Here is a 21,861-nt window from a genome sequence, read left to right on the forward strand (position 1 = left end):
AAATATTAATAAAATCAGAGAACCATTAATAGCATCTTGAGAATTTGGTTAAAATGTTTAGCTGGCTTTCTGATATTTGACAGTCATAGTCTATTGTAGGTGTATGCTTTAGAAAAGTATTGCCTTTTTTGTGAACATGGAAAGAAGAGAACATTTTTAAATGCATGCAGAATTTTTGACGCATCATTTCTCAAGGGCTCCTGCTCCCCTTCACTTCCCCATCCTGTGTGATTTCTGAACTACACGTAAGTTCAAACTTCACAACTTAGCAAGAAATCTCAGTGGTCCACCATCTGAGTGGCAATCTACCAGGTCCCATCTGCTTTGGAGAATTGAGCAACTTTGCCAGAATAAGATGCCTTAAAGACATTTCAGACTCTAGCTTAAGAAGCTGTCACAATGGGCCTCTGCTGGGGACTTTTTTTCTCACTAACATGCATTTCCCCTGTCGAATTGCTATTGTAAAGACACCCAAAGAAGGAACTTGTCACATCACAAAGGAGTAGAAATGAGATAGCACAGCTCCAGCTTCTCAGTTTAGCAGATATTTTAAATAACAATCCCCATAAGGGCTTGGCAATATGAGTTAACTTTTCCATTTACTGAGCAATGGCACCAAGTCAGTTCACCCAAGGATACTTAGTAGTATCAAGAGACGCTGTACAATGGAATCCTCCTAAGGGATCTCTCACTTCATAAGATTTTCAATATTATAATCCCCTGGTATCTATATTTCCATATGGGATTCAGCAGCCATGTAGGGGCCAAGGCTCCATGGTTACAGAGAGATAATTGATTTTGTTGAGATTTAAGAGGAGATGTAGCGACAGAGCAGAGAAAGAGCCCCCTTCAGTGATGCAGCTTTTAGGCTGTGAGGCTACATTATACCTGAGTCTAAGAGAATCTGATCTGTTATTCTTGTAAAGCTCTCTGAAGTGTTAGAGAGCATGAATAAGCAATGGGTTACAAGAGTTCTCCGGTCGCCAGCAGACACCGAGACAGACATTCAGCTAAAAAAGCACAATATATGCAGTTTTGTCTTCCTCACTTTGATGGTTTAGTTCTGGGGGGGTGGGACGACCTGTCTCTATGGAAATATCAATTAAAGAGACACAGTCTGTCAGCTAAATTGAAAACTAAAATAACGAGCCATTAGGAATAATGTATCAGCGTTGAATGTCAAAACAACAAGAAAGTAATCACAAACACAAAGAATAGCCTTATCAGAAACACAAAACATATCCTCTGGGCGATAGGCTTTTAGACTGAACCATCAGAGAGACTGGGTCTCCAGCCAAATGGAGTTCATTCCCCCCTGAGTGAAAGAAAGGAAAATGCCATCCAAGATAGATGAATGACTGATGAGTCATTTCCATTTATGAGGTAGAAAATGCTCACACTGATCCGATGTCATGTCTGTCCATGATTAAAATGTGCTTGTGTGTGAGACTGTGCGAGAGCAACAAAAGAATGAAAAGAAAGAAAAGCAAGAAGTGAGAGACCATTGAAATTATTAATTTAATGCTTGCTTTTTGTTTGTTTTCACATTTGTATTATATTCAGTTTTATAAATCTAATTAATTTGTTCCTTTTCACAAATGTAAACAAAGAAAAAAAATATGTGTGTGTGTGTGTATCTGTGAGAATACATGAGTGTTTTAAACCTCTCCAGCAAAGCAGACCTTTTTGCTCCTCAGTCTTCTAATACAAGTCTGACTATGCAGATAAAAAGCATCCATTTAATGTAGACACCAAATGAGAAACATTTCATTATACCGCAGGCTCATACTTTTTGAAAGTCTGTATAGTTAAAACCTCTTATTTATATACACCGTCTGACATTGAGACAGACTGAATTTCTCCTGTTTAAGGTCACTTAGAGTGACCTTTCTATCTCTCTGCTAAATGGCCAAAAATAATGAGCGAGAGAATCTTTTGATAACTTTCTTTGAAATCAGATGTTTACATGCATTTTCCTAGCATTTGGTAGAATCACAGTTTAAACTGTATGACATTGCAACGATATTCAATGGGACTTAGATCAGGGCTTTGAGATGGGAACTCCAAAACATTGGCTTTCTCATACTTAAAGCACTTTTTAAAACAAATTTGATGCTGACTATTCCTTCTGCTGTGTGAAGTTGCACGTCGCTCTTTCTGATACCTTAGCTAATTTCTTTAGAATTTCTCCATGATGTTACTCAAGGAAGCTGTGTGTAACAGGTTCTTTAAAATGGCTCCGGTTATTGAATTAATTTACAGATAATATAATCTATCTGTAAAAATCCCTTGCATTCTTATATTTAGCAATTTAAAAAAATGTTTTAGCCCATGTCACCAAAGATTGGCTGTTTACAATTTATGTCAAAATCCAATTTCAACCATAATTGTTAAATGTGTAAAGTTGAGTACTTAAAAAATTGTTGGAGCAAAATCCATCCAGTACATGTCATAATTGTAACTCCTCTCAAACTTCACCAAATGTTTCCACATCTGCAGTAGCCCACAAGAGCCAGCTAATTAAATACCTCTTCTTCTTTTTTTTTTTTTTTTTTTTTTGCCCCCACACTGTTTTTGTAAAGTCAGTCCTCCCACTCCAGAGAGCTACCTGTTTGTGTAGGTAGGCTACTTCACTTTGGTGTTGCCGCGGTATCGTCCAGTACTTAAAACTGGTTAATGATACACTCATCTAAAAGTTTTTCAAAGCTCAGTGTTTCTATAGCTACAGCGAAATGTCAGTGATGAACTCCTCATTTTGCATTTTGTAAATAAAATGCATTCTACAGGGAATATAATGATTTAATTACCAGGCAACCAGTTGCAATCTTCCCAGTCACCTGTCATGACACACTGGCTTCTGTGGAAAGAGGAGTAATTAAACATTTCAAAACAAGATCACAGTACAGCTTAAAAAAATAAAAAAATAAAATAAATAAATACAACACCTCAGTTCTCCCACCAAGCAAGCACAGTGACTGGTAGCTTGCCATCAATCTTCCAGCTCAAACTGCTAAATGTGTATTGCAGTGTCTCATTTTTCAGTCCAGCCAGAGAGATATGTAACAAAACATGTGTTGTCTCCCAGATGGAGTGTGCAACCACTGCAGGGAGAGAGTGAGGACTTTGCAGAGAGGAAAATGTCTGAGGTGTTTGGTAACTGGTGAGAACATTTAGCATACTCCTTCGCAAACATATGACAATCCCACCTGTTCATTTGCCAGTCTCTCTGGCTTGTGTAACAACTTGGAGCTGACAGTGCCATCTGAGAGTTTAGCTGCTGCCTGACAGGAGATAACTTGAAACAGTTGCCTTGTCAAAACCTGCATCACCATCTTAAAATGTAAAAAAAAAAAAAAAAGGAACAAATCAGCAATGTTTTCTTATCACAAGTTTGCAGCTATGAAAAACGCAACGTATACCAAAGCGAAGAGTGACTGATTTCACTGCTTGGAGAACGTGTTGAATAGGATCGCTTGCGGTCTACAGGTTGAAGGTGTGGATGATGCTGTTCATTATCTTACCACTGATGTGCAAAACACAATATAAAGTAAAAAGATTGACATATCAATTGATGTATTAGCAAAAATAAATAAATAAAACACTTTAAAAATTATGTGTTAACAAAGTATAGAAAAGAGAACAAATGGAATGAGATCAATCAAAATGGGCATAACATAGGATATAAACACACTCACCATTCTTGATTTTCTGTACAACACAAGCAAAAAAGCAAAACCTTTTTTTTTTCTGATAAAGAATATTCCAGAAAATGGTTAAAGAGAACAGTCACAGAAAGGTTAAATATTTTCCTGGAAAACACATCATTTCAGGTTGCAAAGAGAAAAGCACACGATAAAATAATTACAAACAAGATGCTCTCAGAAAAATGTGAATAGAATTTGTTTTTTTATAAAAAGTTGGTGAACTTGCCAGTCTTTATTTAGTACATTTCTTTCATATTTATCAGATTTTTAAAAAAATATCTTTGTTTGTAGTTAACCATAGCTGAACATTTTACAAACAGAAAATATGTGAAGGTTCTAAAACTTAGAACCTTCAAACATTTTCCAAATGACTTGATGCAACAGCAGAATTAATTTTCAAAACTTTACACCTAAATTTATTAATAACTAGTTTATCACTCAGCATGCTAATTTATATAGCTAAAAGCTGTTCTCCCAATTCAGCACAGCTTGAACACTAGCTGGGGGAGAAACACTACCCATGTGGAAGCACACAGTCTGCGCATCAGTGGTTTTTGCACCAGAAATTTCAATTGATGAAAAATGGGCATTTGGTCACTTCAGATAGATGCTGAAAGACTTAAAGAAGGTGAAACAAAACAAATCAAATGAACAAACAAACAAACAAACAAAAGAAAACAAAAGAAAGGTGAGAAAGGCTAAATGTAAGATGAAATACATGCAACTTCTTTTGCTACTTTGTGCATCTATGGACTGGCAAAAGGAGAAACGGGGTGATGAGGTTTCTGTGTCCATTCAGTTTTTTGAGGTTTTTTTGTCTTTATAGAGTTGAATAAACTGTGTCAAAATGCAGCCTGAACAGATGTTGAGAAAAACCCCTATAATCAAAATGGATGAGAGGGGTACCAGCTGAGGGACTAGTACCCCTTATGATGTAAGGAGTCTGGAGTGATTGACTGCAACTGGTAGCCATTTGGACATGTATTCCAGTATGTGAATTGTTTACATCCTGCTTCATTCAGATGGGTAAATAAGTTTGGTATAAAGTGAGCTACTCCACGTAATCTAATTGCTGTTGATTAAACAGTGACATAAAGCTTGGGTTCAGTCCAGCCAAATAGCTGCTGGTCCTCTCTGTTTTCTTTTGGAGTCACTTTTTGTCAACATTGCATTACACAACATTATATAGTGCAGGCATGAACTGGTTTGGTACTAATATGTTTAACACTCTCCAAATATTCATCATAAGAATATTAATCTAATTATTTACGTTGTTCAGGAAGGAGATAAGTTTTATCTCCCAAAGATGAATGTGTTTTAATGTGAAATGTGTTTATCAACACAAGAACAAAAGAAGAAAAAAAATCAACTTGTGAAGAAGCTGACTAAAGCTGTCAAGAGTGTTATTAGCCACAGTGAAATGATATGGGCTAAAAGGCCATTCCGCTAAAACAAAGAAGTCATTACTCCAAAAGCAACATAAAATGCTTTCCAAATGCACTCAGGGACAGAGACCTCCGGTCTGAAAAAGCTAAAGTTTAAGTGTTTGGTCGTAAAGGACGTCATCAAATTTGCTGTACAAGAAAGCAGTGTGGTTCACAAAATAGATATTATCATAGGGAAAGACTTTATATTGGCGTACCAGAGCAACATTTCAAAACATCTCTAGAAATAGATGAGTTTTCCAGATGGACAATGATCAGAAGAATACAACTAAGTTAGTTTAAAAAGTAGTTCAAGAACCATAAAGTAAGAAAAGAAGAAATAGCATGTGTCATGTCATATTATACCCTAGAGAAACAGGGATAGTATCTAAAGTTCCCAATAGCATTTTCATCAACTTAAAATGTAAAGTATATATTAATAAATGCTTCACATATGTTTATTTTAAAACAATATATGGGAGTTGTTACTTGATGAAATAAATATCTTGATAAAATAAGCTAAAGCTTGAAATTTCTGTAAATTTCTGTAAATTTATAGAAATGTAAGGGAAAAAAACAGGATTTCCAAAGTGATTTAAACAAAATCCATTTCTTCAGCTGGACAGAGCAAAAGGTTCAAAGCAAATATGATGACGCAAACCTAATAACCTGTGTGGTCCATCCCATGAGCAAAGCCACAGCTGCGGTAAACAGATCATGACATATGGTATATAAAAACTGCATTCTTTAAACTACTTGCAGACATTGCCAAATACACATGGAAGAACATGGGCTATTTATATGTTGTCTTAAACCCAAGAGGCTCTTAAAATCCCACAATATTTCCTTTATATTCCACAACTGCACAGAATGTGCAGCCTAGTAAGCTTCCCAAGCCATATACATTACCCTTGTTGTTAACATTTGGTAGTGAAAGGGCTACGCTGTGACAGCAGTCTTCAGAGAATTTAACAACCTTGCCATCTGGAGGCAAAGAAGTAGTGTAGCTGCTGATATCGATCATCTTTTTGGGCTTAAATCTCACAGATGGTTAAAAAAAGAACACCATCTGTGTGCAGGTGTTGGTGGCGAGACGCAGCCTCAATAAGGGAGGGGGAGAGTAATAAAAGCATTCTCTCACTATACTTAAAAAGTTGCTATTTCTGATAAAGAAAGCCCCATTTAAAAAAAATACACCTTTTAACTGCCTTTGTCATTAAAAGACATATACAATTCTTCAAAATAATTTAGAAATGTAACATCTTCTCTATGCATGCAACACTACATTGCAGTTTGCTCATTATGTTTTAATTGATTGTGTACCAGGGATGTTTATGCAAAATATCAACATATAAAAATCTTCACGTTCGAGTAAAGTGGAGAATTTGCTCCACTCCAGTGAAATAGCGGACAATGTGAACATAAGCAAGTTAAAAGATTAGAAGATACTTGTCATGCATTCAGGATGAGCAGCACAAGATCCTAACCAATGCAGACTAGATGGCAAGGATTTGATGACAACATATTTATTTTTTATTTTTGATACTTAATCCGTGCATATAAAACAGATTAAAATTAATTTGGGAAAAGTGACTTATAAACATCTCTTGTACCAACAGAATTTGTTTTACCCCCTCTGGAAAGAATAAAACAGAAGTTCGGGGCTAATTTAAGTTTCTATACATCATAATGCTGCTGCCATCATGTGGTTGTTCACTGCTATTGCAATAAGTTATGTTCTAGTAAGTTACTGGAATAATATTATGATTGTTGATTATTAAACTACAATATTGTTACGAATATCTTTTTTTTTTTACAGAATTTGGAAACAAAAGTAGTTAGCAAACAGTATTAATATGGAAAACCTCACATGCAAAGTATGCCATTTACTGTAGCAGAAAGAGAAACATAATTAATGACATTAAGCAATTTGAGCACATGCACATCTTAAAAAATAATATTGTGAATGAGTTAAATATTTATTGTCAATTATTTCAGAAAGTGAATTATCTGTATTATAGATATAGATATATAGATAGGATTTATTACACACAGTGATATTTTTAAACGACTTATCACTCATAAGTTTCTTAATCGTGGCTCAGACAAAATTAAAACCCAAAATTAAGTGTGTCAGAAAGTTAAAATTTTGTGTTGAATCATTGTAAGCTCCAGCTGTCGCATTTTAATAAGCTAAATAACTCTAAACCTGGAAATGTATTCTGATGATATGTCAGGCTGGATCATTAGGCTGCTGGAAAGACTCCTGAAGGAAGTCAGAACGGTAAATATCATTGTCAACGAAGATGATTGTTCACAGAAACTACATATTCATAGAAAGTTGAGTTGGACAAAAAAGTGTTGTGAAGGTTCCCCAGCAATGGGGTTTAAACTCAGCCTTAAGGAGATTGTCAAGCAAACTGTTTCAACCTGCAGACTGAGGCTGGACTCATCACAATGCAAAGAGAAATCCTTCACATGGGGGCTACAAGATTCTTTCCTGGACTTAGGAGAAAATTAACTTTCATTACACCTCAGCAGTGCCACATGATGATAGTCTCCATTCCATGCAACATTGATCCTGTAAGTCATTAAAAAAGATGCCCAACCAAGAACTTTAAGACATGGAATATTTTCCAGAAGCCTTATATTTTTGCTTGAAATATATTTTTAATTTCCCGAGGGATAAAATTTGGGGTTTTCTCTTTTGTTTAAACCAAATTTTTAAGAAAAAAAGTTTCACTTCCTGAAATGAGTAAAGAAAAATTGTACTTTTTCACAAAATTCCAATCTTTAGATTTAGATTCCCTGTGTAGCCACTAGATGTCAATGTTTACTGTCAAATGAAAAGACAAACACTCATCATGCCTACAACTTAAAAAGGGTCTCAGTAATAAACAAATCTAGAAATTGCAAAATGAGATTTTAAATAAATAAAAAAAGAGATTTTAAATTAAAAAAAAATATATTATTTAGCAGAGTGGAACTTAATTAAAACCAAATCTACAATATGCATTGGCACGCTTATCCCAATTTCATCATCGCCGTCCTAAAATGATGGGCTAAGCAACATTTTCTGCATGTTTCTGAAACAAGAATTCTTTGCACAGTCAGTTTGATGATAAAGATTTTTTTAATGTTGTTATTTTTTTTATTTATTTATTTTTTTTATTTAAATATAAATTTCAATCATCATGAAGAATATAGAATCAGGGAATTCCAAATAATTGGACTGAGAGTTTTTCAAAAATTAACCAATGAAGGATGTTGTTGCTGTCCAGCTTAAGATAAATACTTTGCTCATTAAATATGTTTTGGTTTGGTCAACATTGGTTTAAGCTGTGTTTGAAAAAAGTTACTGAAAGTAATATTGCAATGTGTTAGCTGTTGGTTTCATGCAGGACTCAGGGTACTCCATTGAGCCAACACCTAGTCACTAATCAAGCCAGTAAACCCATAAATGGAAAAGGGGAGGTAATTTCTGCTTCACATTTCAATATTTCAGTAAGCCGTGAAACTGACATTTTTTTTTTTTTTTTTGGTCTCAGATGATGCTTCCAGTCAAACCATTTAATACATTCACACACTTTCTGGAAGCAAAAAATGTCTGCATTCTAGCGAGATCAGAGTTGTGGAGAGGTCATGTTGTTTTCTTTTTCTTTTTTTTATGTTCACCTGCTAGGATTCATAAAGATGTATATCAAAATTATTTTAATGTGGTTTTTGCTTCATGACTATTTCAACATTGTTCCAGTCCTGTTTCTGTTATTATTTTCTAGCAATGAATATTGATTCTCCACACCAGTCATTTATATTTTAAACATTTAAAATATGCATGACCATGAAAGTGTTTTACAAAACCTCATATGAAATATTTTCTCTGTTTACATAAGGCAACCCATAAGAGGAACTGCAATGATTTTCTTAAGTCTTAGCTCAGTGGAAAGATTTAGTATTATGCTTATTAACTTGCCTGGGCTTCAGTTAATTACTCTCTTAGGTTTGCGGTAATCCATAAAATGCAACAATGGAATGTTTTTGATCATTACTTATGTATTATTTTCCAGTTTCTTTGTCAATATAAATAACCTGCCGCTATAAAAATGTATGTCTCCCTATGAAGATATAAAGTGTTCAATTTAATATACAGTTGAAACAGGATTGTACATTAACTATCAAATGTTTGACTAGTTTTTTTTGTTGTTGTTTGGTTTTGTTTTTTGTTACTGGCTTTCCAATTAGAAGTACATAAAAAATGTCTTGCTGTACATTTTCAAAATATTTGGTACAATTGCCTTTTAAACTGCACAAGCCGTCAAACAGTTTGTGTACTTTCACAAAAAACAAAAACAAAAAAAAAACTCTTCTATTTATGGTTTGTTGGAGTTGGCCTATTGTTTCAGGCATATCTGATATAACTTATTTTTGTAGAGTGCCTTCTAAAAACATTGCTTCTCACCTAAGCACAAATTTTCTATGGGACTGATATTGCAGCGAAGTGTCATTTTACATTTGGAAAATATATGTAGGCCAAATCTTTAACTTCCTGGCTGATGGCTCAGGATGTTGCTTAAATATTTTTTTTTTCCTTTTCTTTTTTCATAACACCATTTATTTTGTAAAGTGCTTCAGACATTGTTGCAGCAAAACACCCACAAAATTCAATGCTTCCTTTCCTGTATTTCTACTTCACAGTTTGGATGTTAATCTTGGCTTGCAAGCTTCCCATATTGTCTTCCAAAAGTAACTAGCTATGGCCACAAAAAGTTATTTTAATTTGATCAGATCAGACCTCAGGCCATGGTTCAAAAAAAATATCCAAAGTATTTTGTGACTGTGTGCATTTGCAAATATTACTCTGGCTTCTTCCTAGGAAAGTGACCTTTCAACTTATTTCACTTTAAACATGAGATTGTGACTTTAGGTTCTGCCACATTTTCATGAGCATGAGAGTTCAACTCAGGTTCCAGAATGAACACTGACTGTATAATGGCTGGACCAATGTTCATCGTGTTCATACTTGCTGTGGATAAGTGAAGTATTTTTTCCAAATATGTTGAAGGATTACTCTTAATCTTCCCATCACCTCATATAAGTAAGCCGTGTGTTTGAGGCATGCCTTACAATACATTTACAGGTTGGCTTTCAAAGAGTCCATCAAAAACTTAACATTTAGGCTTTCTCAAAGAAGATGTAGTAACCAAAGTCCAAGTAAAGTTATAAATTTGAAGAAAACATTAACAGTTTCGTCTGGTTTAATGTCAGCCAGTGAGCAAAATGTTAGGGATATTTTTATGTCATGTAAACAGCAGGTTTCACAATAAATCTTTACTTCATTGCTAAATTGCTAAGTTTTGTTAATAACAACATGATGCTCCTTATGATCTCATTATTCTGACCTGACATTGCTCAGAATTTAGTTTAAGACACAATGGAAAATGTTTCAGGGTGGCCTACGTGGCACAACAGCAAAAACTGAATAAAGTTCCAGTGTTGCTCTCATTGCCTAGACAAAGATGAACCACAACTGTGCGTGATGTTCGCTGCTTTGATGCCAGGGTTGTTTACGTTACATAATGATGCCCATGCTTTTGGTTTAAAGCATTTCCATTGTCTCCATTCCTTCACAGGAAGACACATCACAGATTCATTAAAGGTATGTCTGCAGTTGGAAATGTAGTTATCATGGGTTAAATTACAGAACATGAATTGTAAAGTTGGATATTGCGTGTTTATTCTGAAAACATCATAGATGTAACTATTGTGGATTAAATTCTGGCGTGGATGTTTTTATATCTATTTTATGTCATTTTTTACTTTTATTGTATTTTTTTTTACACTTATGCATGGCATGTAAGCATACTGACTGTAAAAGGGAAATAAACAAACTCTGGTCTCAAAAGCACTATTTTGAAGACTTATGCCTTTTTATTCTTTCTTTTGTAGTAATGATTGGATCCATAATGCGGAACAGGCAGGGCAGAGAGTAGACAATTGATATTTTAATGAAAAAAATAATTAGGCAAGAAGTTACCAAAACAGAAAACCTATTGGGAGTGGAAGAAAGAACAAATCAATAACCAGGTTACATGAAGGTAATGGAAGAATCCAGCAAGGAGTGAGTGTAGAAAGAGGCAGTTAAATAGTGGGAGCTTGGATGAAACAGGATTTTGTTTTCTGTAACGTTTTTCTGAAATTGCTTAAAAATGGCTTTTAATTAGTAAAGAAATAATTAGGAAATCCTTTCAGTTTTGCCAAGTTGTTACATGAACCAAAGAGAAGATATTTACCTGCTTCTGTACATGATATGAAGTCCTGCAGAAATCACCCATTTATTCAAGCCAGGCATGTGACAGAAGGGAAACACCTAAAAGATGCTGACCTACAGGGAAAGCACTTTTTCCCAGCAAATACTGGGAAATACTGGAAAAACAATTACCTTTAATTAAAGTCAAGGGGAAATGAAAATAAGTAATGTGGGTTTCGGTGTGTGAAACTGTCCTTAAGAATACTGTAGCTTGCACTATAATTTTATGCTCGAGCGAAATTGACAGTTTGTATGATGACTGCATGAAGTATATCAAGTCAGCCAAGATCTCCTTCTCAATAAAACCAGATTGATGATGAACGTCTTAATGAAGGCAGAATAAAAGCAAACAGAGTTGGATCTGGAAATTATGAGTAAATAAACTGTTTTCCCACTACATTAATTATCTCGTGCCTTGATTCCAGTTTTAGGCAAGTTCACACTGTACAAGAGCAAGTTCAGAAATACAATTAGGTGGATTATGCACCTTTTCACCCTTTTATGAGCTTCTGTGATCTGGCAAAAAGTGGCTATTGACTTGCATCCAAAATTTCTCACAAGATATTATAGCTTAAACCTCAAGCTGTAAAATGAACAGGAATGTTGACTTTTATAGCAACGCAGTATATGATGGGCAAGTTTTAGGGCAGCACTCCAGAGGAAGCCACCCCACAATTAACATCCAAAGTGAGTTTTACTTCTGAGCTTAGCTCCCTTAGGCTATGTCATGCACTGGTTCAAAAACTCCCTTAGCTTGCACTATCAGGATGCAGGTTAGGGCATTTTGTAGAGCATGGGTTTGCAACTCTAGTCCTCGAGGCCTGGCAGCATTTAGATGTGTCCCAGGTCTAACCCACCTGAATCCAATGGCTGAATTATCTCCTCAGTATGCAGTCAAGTTCTCCAGAGGTCTGCTGATTACCTGATTATTTAAGTCAGGTGTGCTGAAGCAGAGACACGTCTAAAAATTGTACAACAACAGCCTTCAGGGGCTGGAGTTGTAGACCCCTGCTGTAGAGTGTGCTTTCAATGGTTCCTCCTCCTCACAATACATGATGTGTGGGGAATTCATGTTGATTGATGGCAACATGAATACATTTTGAAACCGAGCTGAAAATACTAGAAACTTTCTTCTGACTTTAGGATTCATCTAACATGCTAATTTAAGGGTATGTTTTTTTTTTTTTTGCCAACTATGTGCATATTTCACAGGATGTGCAGCACACAATGATCTTTACGTTCAAGAAGCTTAAGAGTATTATATTTTTGCTTTGTTCTATTTATTCTTTAAATTGTTTTGAGCTGCTTGGTCACATGATTTTTGATGCAGTCAGAAAAGTGTCTGAAAGCCATTCTTGTGGTAACTGTGGCTTCTAGAGTGTCACAATAAACTTCCGAAATCAGTGTCTGCCCTTTATGGGCATGGTTAGGCTAAGATATTTCCAGTATGCTTGCTCTGTTATGGTGACCTTGCCACACCGATGTGCACAGGCCACACATGGATAAACTACAGGTATGCTGCCACCATGATGATCGCACCTCTCACATTTTGTGTTCAAAACTGTGCTCTTGATGCACTCGATGCAACCCATCCATGCTCTGTTTGATTTTTAATCTTGTGACGCATATCTAGCCCAGTGCAAAGTTTGCAAAATTGGCATAGTGCATGTAGGTGGTAACACAGGGCTCCAAGTGGTGGATTGGGTCTCAAAATACTTATGTATTAGTCCAGTTCCTTTTCTCCTTATGCCAATTAAGATGTATTTGATGTTGTCTGTTCTTCAGGGGGGGCTTGACATGGATAGTGTGACGTTTGTAGCCAATGTCTAGTATTTGTATGTGTGTATTAGCTCTTCTGGAATAGATTTTGCTTGAAAATCCTCTCAAGGCTATCATTATCCCTGTAGTTGGTGCACCTTTTGTACCACACTTTTTCTTTCCACTCAATTTTCTGTTAAAATGCTTAAATCCAGAACTTTGTGAACAACTCGCATCCTCAACAATGACCTTTTGTGGCTTACCCTCCTTGTGAAAGGTGTTGATCTGTTAAGACAGTAGACTTAACAGAATACTGTCATAGTAGTCTGTTAAGTAGTAAAAGTACTCTTTCACTACTGTAGAGAGTGAAAGACATTAAAAGCTCAGGAAACAGATGTTTCCTGAGCTTGAGTTAATGGGTTAATTAGGGTGTGACACCGCAAGTTTCAGATAATTACCTTTTTCATAATCTAACATGAAATTATGTAATTTTTCAAATGGGCTCCTTTTATGAAAACACTAACAGTGTTTATTATTAAAAGTCATGCAAGAAATATCATGGATAAAAAATGTAGTTTACAAAGGATATGCAGACCACAACCATCAATATCTGTTCAAGTTTTCAACATTAATTTATAGGGTTGGGATAAAGTTGCATTTGAGGGTTGCACTGCCCTTCCTGTTCTCACATAGTTCAGCAACAATGTATAGAAGTCACATTCTCTAGTTGTTCAGGCTGACACATTGATACCTTCAGCTTTATAATTATGCGTCACGTCGTATTTATCCTCATCTGTGATTAAGGAAATCCATTACAAAAATTATATGAAAAATCTGAAGAGATGATCTTTTCTCGGGAATTTGATTTGAACTTTTGTGATTTGATTTAGGTTTTGTCATCATGAAACTGCAAATAGCATGCAGACTTTTACTCACCCACATTTTCAGCCAATCCAAACTTTTGAAATCCACACACATCATCATGCACACAGTTTATCTGTGCCTCTACCCTGCAGCATGTCAGATATCATACAGCAGGTGATGGGGTTAAACCTGCAGCTTCTGCTCTAGCCCCGCCTCCCCTCTTCTCATCCCTGCATGCCTGCAGGCAAATCGGGTGGCTCAGGGCCGATTCATGTCGTTCCAAAGATTAACACCAGCAATTTGACCTGTCAGCGTGCTCATGAATCACCTGGATAAGGCATCATAACTCCTGAAGATTTATTAGAAACACATAGGCCAAATTTTCCTACTAAAGTAAATGGAGGAACGCCTGAGGTTTTAAGGATGTAGGTAGAGAATGTGTGGAGAAAAAAGGGAGATTAGCAAACGGGATGCTAAGATCATAATGGAGCTGATTTAAATCCAAAATTGTGTTACGTTTATACCTGTATCCAAGCAAGCCTAAAATCTCCGATTTGCTGTTTTACTATTGAATATAATTATTATGTGCTTGCATAGCTCACTAGATGTCATTATGATGTACATCATTAAAACCTAAATCTGCTGAATAAATTTTTGTGTTTAAGGAATTGTTCATCAATTGGGCATTATGTATCAATTAATTTAATTATTTGTACTCATTGATGCATGTTCTAAAACTACACTCTTTAAAGTTTCTCAGATAATTTCTAAAGCTCTTTTTGTTCCATTTGAATTAGTTATCATTAAATTTTAGTTCCAACTTTACGTTGGCTTGTAATTTTTTTTATTTTCATTTTTTTATATTTGTCCTAATTGTAACAAATTGTGTTTTTGAAAAAAAAAACAACAACATACTAATACATAATGCTAGACTGAGAAAAAAAGTTACATGTGATTGACAGAGGGAGCTGCACAAATGAGCAGCTGGAAAAAATAGAAGAGACAGAATCATACATCAAACAGCAGCTGAAAACATCACATAGATGGACATAAAGTGGCTGTCTGGTGTAGATGTTGGAGTGACAGAGTTTAACCATCAGAACCAGTCTGAGCAGTTCCTGGTTCCAGAAGAATCTTTTGTCAAGAGTCAGGTGTTAATTATTCAGATTCTTTACTTTACTGTCTCTCAACAATGCAACACTCTAAGCTTTGAATGTCCATGCACAGTTGATTTCAAACTGAAAACTTTAGCATGTTGAGCCAGTTACTGCCAGTAATAATGATTCACATAACATGCTAATGCTGTTGACGTGAGCTCAGATGTGTTTGGACATTGTGCTTTGTGGATGGGGTTCTTATTATTTAGACTATCAAGTAAAAGTAATTTATGGTAACATGGCAAGCACCATCCTTTAATAAACAAGGTTTAAAATATCCTTTGGTTATAGAATTATGATTTAATTTTGTTTTCTAATCTAATCCAATAAAATTAGATATCGCTTTGCTCTTTTAAGTCCTGCTTTTTACATTATTCTACTTAAGTCCTGATTGTGCACAGGTGCACTCCAAAACATTTTTTGTTGTTATTTTTGTGGCTCCAGTGGCCTTTATTTGAAAGTGCTATGACAGGAAAGTCGGGCAATGACAGAGAGGGAAGACATGTAGCAAAGGTCACCAGGCTGAGAATCAAACCTGTGACGGCCGCGTCGAGGACCAAGACTTCCCAATGTGGACCTTGCTCAACCCCTGTGCCACCACAGCACCTCCAAAACAAAATTTTACAAGTATATCACTACTTTGAAGTTTTAAAGATGTTCAAAGGTAAAAAAGCAATTGAGTCTACCTAAGCTGTATCTCATCCTCAAGCCTTTCGTTCTCCAGTCTTCTGCAGAAAGTCCTTCAGTCGTTTGAACACGATTTTTTGCAGTCAGAAATTGGAGCATTGAAGTGAGAAATAATACACTAGACTAGGCTCTGAATATTTCCTGTTAAAGGAACATACTGTTCAAATGAGGAACCAAATAGATATTTAGACTAACTCCGCAAACTTAAATGTTTGTCTATTTTATTTGAGCTATATATGTGTTGTTAACTTTGGCACAAAAGGTTTTCCCACAATTCCCTCTTACTTTTGGACCTATAAATCACTCTGCCACACACCAAATAACAGAGTGCAAAAAGAGGGAGTAGAAGTAAGCAAAGTGTCGTAAATAAAACAGTGTTACAAAGAACCCAAAAAGCTTGAGGCAGGTACTTCATAATGCTGCAAAATCATACGTCTTTTTTATGAATGCTGTGACTTTTAATGGGCTGGCAATGAGGCCATTGGCTGCAGTTTCAGGAGTGACATAAATTTAACACAGAAAGCAAAGAGGAGGGGTTCAGAATCAGAGCTGGCACTGCCTCTACAATGAAGAAAAGCAGCATGATATAATATAATCAGGTCTATGTTAACGAGCAGCAAATTAACAGTCTTGATTTTTTTTGCCAGAGCAGTTGAAGAAAATTTTGTGGAATAAATATATTTAAGTTTTTGTTCTTGCTGTTAAATTCATGCATTTTTGTTTTGTTTCATTTAATCTGTTCTATAAAAAGACTGTAAAAAATAATGGTATATTACACATTAGAACATGTTTATAACATATTCATCTGATTATAGCTTTTATGTTTACAGGTTGTGATCACAGAGGTATGTTAATACCTTTTAATGACTGGATCTTTTGTTCAGGCACATTACACCTATAGTCTTACTAAGGAACATTATTATTATTATTATTATTATTATTATTATTATTATTATTATTATTATTATTATTATTATTACGTCAAAACGAAACCCAAGTAAAATACATTTTTAGATAACAAATTAATCTATCAAAGATCTTCTACTCATACATCAAACATCAAAGAAACAAAAGAGACATAATGCATATGATTACTGAAATGTCACTCTGTCAACACAGAGTGACATTTCAAAGATGGCCTCCAGTGACCTTCCAGTCAATTCATCAGTGTCAAAGTCGTGAAGTGCTCTTCCAAGAATATGAAAAAAAAGGAGGCTTACTAACATGTTACTGCAACATCATATATTTGAAAAAAAAATGCTTTCTTACTAGCCATGAGAATAAATCTCTTAAATTGAACTTTTATTTTTATTTTTTAAGCTCCAAGTTAAATGTTTTCAATCTAATTTTGCAGTGATTATATTTGTGTAACTAAAGAAAACAGTAAAGTAATTGATATGTGAATGTAGATTTGTGACCAAATTATCACTTATTGTTCCCTGGTCAGATATTAAATCATTGTCATTGTATTTGTAATAATCAACAGCATGTGCAGTTATTTAATTGAAAAGCAATATTAAAAATAATAGAGGTAAGCAACAGAATATCAAGTAATGTATGGAAAGACAATTATCAAAACAATGTTTAGCAACACCTTAATGAACATATTATAATTTTACAACAAATCACTTGACAAATACAGTCAGAGAGTATAAATAACTTAAAATCTTAAGAAATAACCAGATAGGGACTAAGTTGAAAAAGTATAAACTTTCGATAACCTGTTCCGTGTAAATGGATAGCAAACTGTTATAAACATCTGCTTTATTATGTTTGCAGTTTGGAGATAATGTCATTAGCCCACCATGATGGTTGTGATTTCTAAGTGAAAACGTAACTCAAATAGTCACCACTTCCCACCTGCTCTGTTGGTCCTCTGTGAAAGTAGTGCAGCAGTATAATTGCTTGTCTACCTGCAGGGCTGCCACACCTTTTCAAAAAGAAAAAGTTATCTGAAGAGTGAGTAAGAGTTAATTCAGCTCTTTCTGAAATTTTGGAGTAACTTTATTGTTTCACATAAAACTGCTTAGTAGTAAAAGATTTAGTACAGTTTTTTGTAGTATTCATACTGGGTGTGTTTTTACATCTAATCTATGCTGAGCAAGCACACCTCTTAGGAAATTTAAGTTATACAGTGGTCATATGATTACTCATCATTTTGGAATTAATTAGTGATATGGGACCAAATCCTTGGAAATGTGCCAATGTTGAGCAAGAGGCTTTCAACTGTCAGTTTCAAAACAGCTGTATTTAATCCCCTGGGGGAAATTTTGAGCTTCTAATAAAAGGTAGGTGTTTTTGCTATGTCAAACTTAATTATTGTCATGAAACAGAAAGAAAAGGTTGCAGTGAATAGTGAATACTTAGTTAACTGAGATGCTGTGTGGACTGTTTACAGACTGACATGAACAGGTTTGTCACCTTATAAGGTAATGTACAAAACATCCAATAAAGGAAATGCTTGTGTACTAAGTTGCTGCTGTGGTGTTCACAAATAATAAGAGACCTTTTGCTGCAAAGCCCTTTTACCCCCAGAGTGTGACAATCTGTGTCTTTGAGTATTTCTGCTTTTGAATTTGCTTTCAATAGAATTACTTTTTTGTGCACAAAAAATAAAAACTACAAAGAAACTAAACAATTTTATACTATTTGAGAATCCCTATCAAGATAACTTAAGAATCCTTTTTGCAAGAATGTTAGCACTATGCTCTTACCAGTTGAATCACTATCACCTCTTCTACCTTTATTTTTGAACCTTTGTTCTCTACTCCACCCCTTTGGCCATAATTTTACACCTGAAAGAAATAGATGACATACTGTACGAATATATATATATATTTTTTTTTGCAACAGTAAATAATGCAGCTTTTACTAGATCAACTTTTACACTTTGTGTTTCCATAACTTTAAGCAACAATTAATGTTTTTTTTTTGTTTTTTTTTCATTGTTTGTAATTTCTTTCACATTTTCTTGTCCATTGACAACCAACTTTACAACACATGGTAAGAGTATTTTTAGCCCCATTCTATCTCACCGGTTTACAAACTAAATGTAACAGTGTCCTCTTCCAGCTTCCTCAAAGTCTAAAACTTTAATTTCGGGTGGATGTCATAGTTTGCTCTTTTATAGCGTTTAGCTGGGAGACCATGAACATGAAATTATTTGCTGTGACCTAGCTGCACTGAATTTCAAACAGCTTGTTAAATGTGAACTGGCATAGAGAGCTTCTGCCATGTCTTAAACATATAAAAAGAAAGTAGCCTATTAAAGAGAAGTTTAATAACCAAGTTTCTAAGTATTTAGTCAAATAAATGTCCACTTAAACTGCCCTCTGTTTTAACATGTTGGTGAGTTTAAAGTTGTTGTTATCTCTCTGTCTCTGTACTAAAGAATGTGAGTCACTCTGCTCAGTCCTGTGTTAGTTAATTACCGAGTCAGTCATAGATAGCAGCAGAAGGCCTTTGGGGTGTAAATCAGTTTCTTTGTTCCTCCTGTCTCTTTGTCCTTCTCGAGTTTTTGCTTTTCACCAGTTGAGCTTTTTTTTCAGAGGAACAGAAGTGGGTTAGCATACCAGTATACTCTATTAACAGTTTTTACAGTAATCTGACTGTAATTAAAGTAGATATGTTCAAATCACAATTCCTTTAACTACAAGGAGAGACAGATTTAGGAGGACAGATTGTTTAAGGGAAGAAATAAGCGATGGGATGCTGCAGCACATGAAAAATGATATACCTAAAAGCAATTTTAAATGTTTTTTTAACAGTCTGTGGTAAGCCTAGGGACTTAATTAAAATAAATTGGAGAAAAAAAAAATATTCTTTCATTAGACAGACACTGATTTGAAAATAACTTATACCTTGTTCCCTACTGTGACTAGCAAATAAATAGAACAGAACTCTATAATATTATACAAAGTGACATAAACTATTCCAACTTCACATAGTGACTGCGTGACTTTGTAGTGGTTCATACTTTTGAGAGTGGACAAAATAGTCCGGACAAAGTCATGCAGTCACAACAGCTTTGTTTGGGGCTCGTCACAAGAAGCTGCCCTATCGAGGCAGCAACTGAGTATGATAAGCTTCACAAATCTTAACAAGCAAATCTTAACTTACCATTTCAAGTATAAATATCTAAAATCAGAATTTCAAACCACAATAAGCAAATCTTTAAATTTGTCATTGCATAGAGCAAACCAAGGTTGCACCAAAAGGAGGTTCTACAAGGCATCAGCTATTCTGATAAAACAATAACAACAAAAAACAAAAACATGGTTGCTCTTCCTCTTGACTTTTATGTTGGTTTATCACACAAAATCAAATTAAAGTTGAAGTTTGTGGTTGTAATATGACAAAGTATGAAAAAGTTCAAAGTCATAAAGCATAGTCTTGCAAGATGCCATGTTGTGCAACATTTCTACAAAACAGGTAATTTCATAAAATGTACACCTGCCAGAGGCAGAAAACTGGTAACAGCCATTCACACATATGTAAAATCAAGAAAAAAAAATAGTTCTCACTATTCCCACATAGCTTTACTAATATGCATACTTATTCTTAATGTGGTCATGAGCAATGTCACTGTTTAATTTGTAGACCCTTTAATGTCTTGGCCTTCTCAATGATGTCTTACTCGGTTCCACACTTCTTTTTTCTTTCTTTTTTTTTGCCCAAAGCACATACTTTCAATCACTAGAGGGATAAAAAGGCTCAAGTTGATGGGATTTGGGATTCACACAGAGATCAAACTTGTGGTTTGTATCCTGAATGTAATAAATCTGTCAGTCAGAAGCACCCTATAGATCAGGGGTGTCAAACTCAATTTCACCGAGGGCCACTTCAGCATATTGGCCCCCGTCAACGGGCCACATTGACGGTACAGATCAGGAGTGCATCCCTGCTAAATCAAACCCCAGACAAAAGGTTGACTTCCCTCATTCAGTTCTGTAAAGGCTTATAATGAGTCAATGGTCCAGGTGTGTTAGAGAAGGAATGCATCTAAAGTTGCAGATGGGAGCTCTGGAAAACTAGACTTGGGCACCCCTAGCATAAATGTATAAAAAATACAATGTTAAAAATAAATTAAACGCCACCTCATATTGTTAAATAACTGATTTTATGTATTGAAGTTTTAAATATTGCATTTGAGTTTCCATAGCCTATAAAATCCTGGGGGGCCACGAGTTTGACACATGTGCATTACACCATAGAACTGCCAATTGGTAATTGAAGTAAAGTAGCTTTGATTTCAAACAAGCCAACATTGAAGTCGATTGGCAAATGAACCATCATGAAAGAGGAAGGCTCTTGTCTCACTGCACCCCAAGAGATGCATAACCTACTAAATCTGTTTCTGTCGGGTTTCGAACCAGAGACCTTTTGCGTGTAAAGCAAACGTGATAACCACTACACTACAGCAACTGAACTTCTCTGCTTAGTTTCAGTTTGAGGTTCCAGAGTTGATGATGTGAGATGCAACACATGAAAATTTCAACTGAGGCTTGCACTGAGATGCCTGGATTCAGAGTACAGACCATGACACCACAGAACCCTTGTTGACCTTTAGTAAACACCTGTGATGAAGAGAACATGCAAAATCTGTTTCTGTCTGGTTTCGAACCAGAGACCTTTTGCATGTAAAGCAAACGTGATAACCACTACACTACAGAAACTCATGCTCTTTGCAGTGTTCCTGGTAGATGAGCCACATTTTGTTAGAGACTAATGTCAATGATGAGCATGGAACAATGTCAAATACTTAAACTAGATCCTCTCAGAGGGCATAGTAACTTGGTGAACAAACTGTCAGAGTTATACTTGTGCCTAATTTCACATTACAATCCATAAACTAAGCCTGGGATCAACAAATTTTATTGAAAATGTCATTAGAAGAGACAAATGTTTCTACAGAGACTCGGCTAAATGGCTATAAAATAAAATCAATACTTACAAATAAA

General features: G+C 35.3%; 1 non-coding gene across 1 annotated transcript; it reads right to left on the bottom strand.

The window, feature by feature from the left end:
- Positions 1 to 21,503: 21,503 nt before the first annotated feature.
- trnav-uac (transfer RNA valine (anticodon UAC)) lies at positions 21,504 to 21,576 on the bottom strand. The gene has a single exon. It is a non-coding gene; the product is annotated as a tRNA-Val (tRNA).
- Positions 21,577 to 21,861: the final 285 nt, after the last annotated feature.

Source organism: Poecilia mexicana, unplaced genomic scaffold (genome assembly GCF_051168715.1).
Source record: "Poecilia mexicana isolate PSO_F unplaced genomic scaffold, ASM5116871v1 scaffold_5, whole genome shotgun sequence".
Taxonomy (NCBI): domain Eukaryota; kingdom Metazoa; phylum Chordata; class Actinopteri; order Cyprinodontiformes; family Poeciliidae; genus Poecilia; species Poecilia mexicana.